The 7,874-nt window shown below is 45.7% G+C and overlaps 2 non-coding genes and 1 pseudogene across 2 annotated transcripts; all 3 read left to right on the top strand.

The window, feature by feature from the left end:
- Positions 1–4,164: 4,164 nt before the first annotated feature.
- On the top strand, positions 4,165–6,095 carry LOC132697538 (small subunit ribosomal RNA). Its single transcript, XR_009618172.1, has one exon. It is a non-coding gene; the product is annotated as a small subunit ribosomal RNA (ribosomal RNA).
- A 566-nt stretch (positions 6,096–6,661) lies between these two features.
- LOC132697537 (5.8S ribosomal RNA) lies at positions 6,662–6,816 on the top strand. The gene has a single exon (XR_009618171.1). It is a non-coding gene; the product is annotated as a 5.8S ribosomal RNA (ribosomal RNA).
- A 510-nt stretch (positions 6,817–7,326) lies between these two features.
- LOC132697539 (large subunit ribosomal RNA) overlaps positions 7,327–7,874 on the top strand; it is an 8,286-nt pseudogene continuing 7,738 nt past the window's right edge.

Raw genomic sequence — 7,874 nt, 5'->3', positions numbered from 1 at the left:
ATAACATTCAGGGAATAACCAAGCCGGCCATTAGAAGATTGGCCCGTCGCGGAGGCGTGAAACGAATTTCCGGATTGATTTACGAAGAAACTCGTGGCGTTTTAAAGGTGTTTTTGGAAAACGTCATCAGAGACGCGGTAACCTATACGGAGCACGCCAAAAGAAAAACGGTAACGGCAATGGACGTGGTGTACGCCCTAAAAAGACAAGGTAGAACTCTTTACGGATTTGGTGGCTAAATTTTTCGTCGATCTTGCGGAAACACAAAAAAAAAAAAAAAAGGTTCTTTTCAGAACCACAAAATACGTTCCAAAGATTATTCGTTATTTCGAGTATAATGCCCAACAAACCATTATCGAGTCGAGGTAAGTTTTGAATTTTTAATTTCTCCCCGTGTTAGTGTGATTATTAAATCTGTGAAATAAAGGAAACGAAATCTCAAATAGAAAAGTATTTGTGGTCCTTACAAGAACCGTCTTCCTTCCCGGCGAAAACTTTATTTAGCTTTGTTGTCGGTTTTCTTAGGCAACAGAACCACCTAGCGATCTTAACTTCGGATAATAATTTGTTCAATTCCTGGGATCGGCAATTGTAAATGTCGAGGTATTATACCGGTTTTCTTATAGTCCGAAAGAGAAAACGTAAAAAGAAGGAACGTTTCTTTTTTTTTTTTTTTTTAATAATCTGTTAAATAAACGAAACGAAATCTCAAATAGAAAAGTATTTGTGGTCCTTAGAAGGACCGTTTTCCCATCGTCTTCCCTCGCCGCAATTTTTATTTTGCTTTGTTGTCGGTTTTCTTGGGCAAAAGAACCGCTTGAATGTTCGGCAAAACACCTCCCTGAGCGATCGTTACTCCCGATAATAATTTGTTCAATTCCTCGTCGTTTCGGATCGCCAGTTGTAAATGTCGCGGAATGATTCTGGTTTTCTTATTGTCCCTCGCCGCGTTACCGGCCAATTCCAAAACTTCGGCGGCCAAATATTCCATTACGGCCGCCAAATATACCGGAGCTCCGGCGCCGACCCTCTCCGCATAGTTTCCTTTCCGAAGTAATCGGTGAATTCTACCTACCGGAAACTGTAAACCGGCCCTGCTAGAACGAGACTTCGCTTTCCCTTTGACTTTGCCTCCTTTTCCGCGTCCCGACATCGTTATTACCGTTAATAGTACACGCACGAACGTTAACAGCACAATGACGCTCTCGCAGACCGTGGGCGCGCTATTTATAGGACATGGGCATGGACCAATGGGATTAGCGCTTCGGCGAACGATGCCCGGGGGCGGAGCTTGTCGGCCGACTCGGTTCTCAAATAAATAGCTGCGGCCCGGTGTGGGCCTTGTCAGTCCGTTACTTTGCGCGCGTCTAATCGATTGTAGAAAATGCCACCGAAAGTAAGCGGTAAAGCGGCGAAAAAAGCCGGCAAGGCTCAAAAAAATATTTCGAAGAGTGATAAGAAAAAGAAACGCAGGAGGAAGGAGAGTTACGCAATTTACATTTACAAAGTGTTGAAGCAAGTTCATCCGGATACTGGCATTTCGAGCAAAGCCATGTCCATTATGAATTCGTTCGTAAACGACATTTTCGAAAGGATTGCCGCCGAAGCTTCTCGTTTGGCTCACTATAATAAGCGATCCACTATTACTAGCAGAGAGATTCAAACGGCCGTGAGATTGTTGTTGCCCGGAGAGTTGGCCAAGCACGCCGTCAGTGAAGGGACCAAAGCCGTCACAAAATACACCAGTTCTAAATAAATGAGCGTCGACTTGGAGAGTGTAAATTCACCAAAAACGGTTCTTTTCAGAACCACAATTTTTATATATTAATCAATTCGTTTATTCATATCTTTCTTTCTTATTTTTTTTTTTTTCGAATCATAGTTAGATAAAAGTGCTTATCGTCGAAATAAATGGCAGGAACCCGGTTTCGCGTTTATTTCGATTGACGTTTTTGGTTAGCAAAATTGAATTTTCCTATTTTTTTATTTAATTAGGTCAGTTCGTGTTGAACGTAGTTTTGATTACTTTTTATTTGAGTGTGCTTAATTTTGTTTGTGTTTGTTTAGTTTTTGCGAATTGTGGTTCGTTTTGGTGAAGTTTTGCATGTTTTTTTTTTTGGTTTGGTTGATTTGGGTTTGTTACACGGTTAATTTTGGTTTCTTTTGCTGAATTTTCGCTAGTTTTGGTTACTTTGGTTTATTATTTCCAGTTTCGGCCGCTATTGGTTAGTTAGGATTATCGTTAGTTTTGGGTTTGTTTAGGATAATTTTGGCTTGTTTTTGTTAATTTTGACTACTTTTGCTTAATTTTGCTTAGTTTTGGTTACTTTGGTTTATTATTTCCAGTTTCGGCCGCTATTAGTTAGTTAGGGTTCATTTCGGTTAGTTTTTGTGAACGTTTCCTATTTTTGCTTAATTATCGTTAGTTTTGGTTTGTTTAGGATAAGTTTGGCTTGTTTTTGTTAATTTTGACTACTTTTGCTTAATTTTGCTTAGTTTTGTTTACTTTGGTTTATTATTTCCAGTTTCGGCCGCTATTAGTTAGTTATGGTTCGTTTCGGTTAGTTTTTGTGAACGTTTCCTATTTTTGCTTAATTATCGTTAGTTTTGGTTTGTTCAGGATAAGTTTGGCTTGTTTTTGTTAATTTTGACTACTTTTGCTTAATTTTGCTTAGTTTTGGATAATTTGGTTTGTTTTGCCGAACTTTGGCCAATTTTGGTTTGTTATGATTAATTTTGCTTAGTTGTGGTTATTTTTGTTCCTTTTGGTTAGTTTTGTTTAATTTTGGTTATATTCGGTTAATTTTGGTTAGTTTTGCTTATTTTTGCTTTGTTTCGGTTAGTTTTGCTTATTTTTCTCTGCTCGCGGCTAGCGGCAAAAACCTTTTATGGGAGTATATGTTAAAATGAATAAAATAAAAAAAAAAAAACAAAACTCTCTTCCCGCTGGTCCGCAATATTAAAGAAGACGGACTTATAAATGTTTAATAATGAATTTATTAAATCGCGAGAAAAAAAAATGCAAACACCCGAAATTAAAAATGATGGAGAGTATCGTCCGACAAAATCCGGGGACGGCGATTTATTTTTAAGTCGGAACCGGAACCGGCGGTCAGTTAACAAAAGTAAGTAAAGAAAAAAAAATATTTGAAAAAGTGCCCGCTTTAACCAAATCGAACGTAACCACGAGCGAAAGTTTCGCTCCGAACTTTATTTGCCCGCCGCAGCCGATATTCGGGTTTTCACGTGAAACGTTCGGAAGACTAAGGAATGGTCCGTTACCTATAATAGGTGAGATGGTCTCGAGCGCGACCGCCGCGTCGTGCGTATAGACACTTCTCCCTTCGCAGAGCAAAATGCTTTTTCGATCGTTAGATCGCCTTCGAGTCGACCGTTTGGCGCGATTAATTGGCTCGCTTAACATTTTCGTATCGTGGGTTCAATTTTTTAAGAAAAATTGGTTTCCTTCATCGGTACGGGAACGTAGACCGTTTTTCGTTTGCCATCGGCCCGTCTTCGTAGCAGCGATTGCTCGAGCGTTCGAAAACATTTTAAGGCTCCGCACCTTATACAGCTAGATCGCGAACTTAGCGGGTGTTTTAAAGTAAGATTTGGCACTTCGTGGTTCGAAAGCGGTCGCCCTATAATATTTTTCTTCCGAAAAATTTGCGATAACTCTCATCTAACCGAGCGAGTTTATATGCGAATCCGGAACGTTTCTTTCGAGAAATCTCGTGTCGCTTTCAATCTAGCGAAGAGTGATCGAGAGAATGTCCGAAAATTTCCGTCGATCGACGTTCGTTGCCCGAGGCACATCGGTTCGACGCGCGCCGCATTTTAAAGCTTATTATGCGCGCGCGAGTCGGATTGTTTGATCGCGCACTCACGTCGTCTCGATATTTATTACCAACAAAAAAAAATTGGACGGATCGCGTCCGAATAATAATAATAACGAGTGTGGCGTCGGGAACGGTTCATTTCCGTACTCGCACGCTATCACCGCCACACAAAGTGGTCGCGTCTGTTTCTATTTAAAAATAAAATAAACGCGTTTCGCGCGCGTAATTATTATTTTTAAAAAAGAGACTGTTTGTTGTCGTACCGCGCCCGATCGTCGTCATCCGTGGCGGCGGCGGCGGCGGCGCGCTCGACACGTAGAACAGCTCCCTGGTTGATCCTGCCAGTAGTCATATGCTTGTCTCAAAGATTAAGCCATGCATGTTTCAGTACAAGCCAAATTAAGGTGAAACCGCGAAAGGCTCATTAAATCAGTTATGGTTCCTTAGATCGTACCCACAATTACTTGGATAACTGTGGTAATTCTAGAGCTAATACATGCAAACAGAGGTCCGACCGGAGACGGAAGGAGTGCTTTTATTAGATCAAAACCAATCGGTGGCGGGTTCGCGCCCGACATCGTTCAACTTGGTGACTCTGAATAACTTTACGCTGATCGCACGGTCTCGCACCGGCGACGCATCTTTCAAATGTCTGCCTTATCAACTGTCGATGGTAGGTTCTGCGCCTACCATGGTCGTAACGGGTAACGGGGAATCAGGGTTCGATTCCGGAGAGGGAGCCTGAGAAACGGCTACCATATCCAAGGAGGGCAGCAGGCGCGCAAATTACCCACTCCCGGCACGGGGAGGTAGTGACGAAAAATAACGATACGGGACTCATCCGAGGCCCCGTAATCGGAATGAGTACACTCTAAACCCTTTAACGAGGATCAATTGGAGGGCAAGTCTGGTGCCAGCAGCCGCGGTAATTCCAGCTCCAATAGCGTATATTAAAGTTGTTGCGGTTAAAAAGCTCGTAGTCGAATTTGTGTCTCGCGCCGCCGGTTCATCGTCCGCGGTGTTAACTGGCGTGCCGCGAGACGTCCTGCCGGTGGACTTAGCCCGTTCACGCGGGCGGTCCAACTCAATCCTGCCGCGGTGCTCTTCATTGAGTGTCGAGGTGGGCCGGCACGTTTACTTTGAACAAATTAGAGTGCTTAAAGCAGGCTAAAACTTCGCCTGAATACTGTGTGCATGGAATAATGGAATAGGACCTCGGTTCTATTTTGTTGGTTTTCGGAACCCCGAGGTAATGATTAATAGGAACGGATGGGGGCATTCGTATTGCGACGTTAGAGGTGAAATTCTTGGATCGTCGCAAGACGGACAGAAGCGAAAGCATTTGCCAAAAACGTTTTCATTGATCAAGAACGAAAGTTAGAGGTTCGAAGGCGATCAGATACCGCCCTAGTTCTAACTGTAAACTATGCCAGCTAGCGATCCGCCGACGTTCCTCCGATGACTCGGCGGGCAGCTTCCGGGAAACCAAAGCTTTTGGGTTCCGGGGGAAGTATGGTTGCAAAGCTGAAACTTAAAGGAATTGACGGAAGGGCACCACCAGGAGTGGAGCCTGCGGCTTAATTTGACTCAACACGGGAAACCTCACCAGGCCCGGACACCGGAAGGATTGACAGATTGAGAGCTCTTTCTTGATTCGGTGGGTGGTGGTGCATGGCCGTTCTTAGTTGGTGGAGCGATTTGTCTGGTTAATTCCGATAACGAACGAGACTCTAGCCTGCTAACTAGGCGTATTTAGACATCTCAAAGGCCGGCCGGCTCGGGGTTCGCCCCGTTGTCGCGCGCGGTTTTTACTGTCTGCGTACAAACAATTCTTCTTAGAGGGACAGGCGGCTTCTAGCCGCACGAGATTGAGCAATAACAGGTCTGTGATGCCCTTAGATGTTCTGGGCCGCACGCGCGCTACACTGAAGGAATCAGCGTGTCCTCCCTGGCCGAGAGGCCCGGGTAACCCGCTGAACCTCCTTCGTGCTAGGGATTGGGGCTTGCAATTGTTCCCCATGAACGAGGAATTCCCAGTAAGCGCGAGTCATAAGCTCGCGTTGATTACGTCCCTGCCCTTTGTACACACCGCCCGTCGCTACTACCGATTGAATGATTTAGTGAGGTCTTCGGACCGATACGCCGATGGCGTTTCGGCGTCGTCGATGTGTCCGGGAAGTTGACCAAACTTGATCATTTAGAGGAAGTAAAAGTCGTAACAAGGTTTCCGTAGGTGAACCTGCGGAAGGATCATTAAAGTGATAATAAAAATTACACAGTTTGTCTTTATTTAGTCGAACGAATTTTTGTCGCTGACGCTCGGTCGAAAATATCTCGCGTCGATCTTTAAGTCGGCCGCGATTAAATTCGACGACTACGACGACCACTCGACCACCGTAAAAAAGGGGAGAGAGGAGTAGGAGTAGGAGGAGCGCCGACAAAATTCCGGGTACCTAGACGGAACTCGAAGCGCGAAACCTAGTTTCGCGCTCGCCGTCGACAAGGTGTCAAACGATATTCGCCCGGAGCACCGAAAAGTACTTACACCCACCCGCGACCCGCGAGGAGGTGTGTATATAAACTTTAAACCGGCGCGGGTCGTCCGAACGCGAACGCGCGCGCGCCTACCGTCTGAATAATAAAGAACAAAGGGCGCGCGGCGAAGTGTTCCGTCGGATAGACCGGCCCGAAATCGAACTTTTTTTTTTTTTTTACGTCGAAAGGTATATACCTCGCCTTCCGTAAAAAAAATGTATGTGTCGATAACAACGCCGACGACTCTTTTTCGGAGACGAAAAGCGTTAAACCGATCGAAAAAAGATTACCCTAAACGGTGGATCACTTGGCTCGTGGGTCGATGAAGAACGCAGCTAATTGCGCGTCAACTTGTGAACTGCAGGACACATGAACATCGACATTTCGAACGCACATTGCGGTCCTCGGATTCTGTTCCCGGACCACTCCTGGCTGAGGGTCGTATCCAATTTAAAGACTGCTCGGTTTTTTCGCCCGCGAGGCGCGAGAAACGTCGGAGCGAGTTGGACGTGTAGCGCGGGAAGGAGTGAGGAGCAACAGCACGTTCGCGCTTAGCGCGCGATCTCTCTCCTACCCGGTCTCGCGACGTTTTAAAACGCGAAAGCGAAACTCCGGCCGCGTTCTAAGGAACGCGACCGAGTTTGCGAACGACGTCGATTTTCGACGCACCGGTTCGTCGCGTCGCGCTCGCTTAAAAGCGCGAGAGACGAGCGTAATTAAAACCGCCCGCGTATGTCGCAGGTCCGCGCAAAATTGACGATCGTCGTGTCCGTTATTTTCTCGATAAGAAGAAAAGGTGTCCGACGTCTGATCGTTTGCGGCCGCGTAACGAGTGGTGGATATAGCGGTTTTAAATATAAACGCTGAACCGTTTCGAAATTCACGTCTACGTTTTATATATATATTTATATATATATATATATATATATATATATATAATGATTTTATCGATCGACCTCAGAGCAGGTGAGACTACCCGCCGAATTTAAGCATATTAATAAGCGGAGGAAAAGAAACTAATTAGGATTCCCTCAGTAGCTGCGAGCGAACAGGGAAGAGCCCAGCACCGAATACCGCGGCCGATACCGGGCGCCGGGAAATGTGGTGTTAGGGAGGTTCCGTTATCCCGAGATCGTCCGGCGCGTCCAAGTCCTTCTTGAACGGGGCCACAGCCCATAGAGGGTGCCAGGCCCGTAGCGACCGCCGTCGATCGCGGGAGGGATCTCCTCAGAGTCGGGTTGCTTGAGAGTGCAGCCCTAAGCGGGTGGTAAACTCCATCTAAGGCTAAATATGACCACGAGACCGATAGCGAACAAGTACCGTGAGGGAAAGTTGAAAAGCACTTTGAAGAGAGAGTTCAATAGTACGTGAAACCGTTTAGGGGTAAACCTGAGAAACCCGAAAGGTCGAAGGGAGAAATTCATTCGCGTTTCGGAGTCGGCGCGAGACGTTCGCGCGACGGGGAGGACGGTTACCCGTTACCTTTTCCGCGCCTTACGT

The sequence above is a fragment of the Cylas formicarius genome, unplaced genomic scaffold, assembly GCF_029955315.1.
Source record: "Cylas formicarius isolate icCylForm1 unplaced genomic scaffold, icCylForm1.1 PGA_scaffold_204__1_contigs__length_20374, whole genome shotgun sequence".
Lineage (NCBI taxonomy): Eukaryota > Metazoa > Arthropoda > Insecta > Coleoptera > Brentidae > Cylas > Cylas formicarius.
Note: the sequence above shows the minus strand (reverse complement) of the source record. Positions and strands in the feature narration are given on the sequence as shown.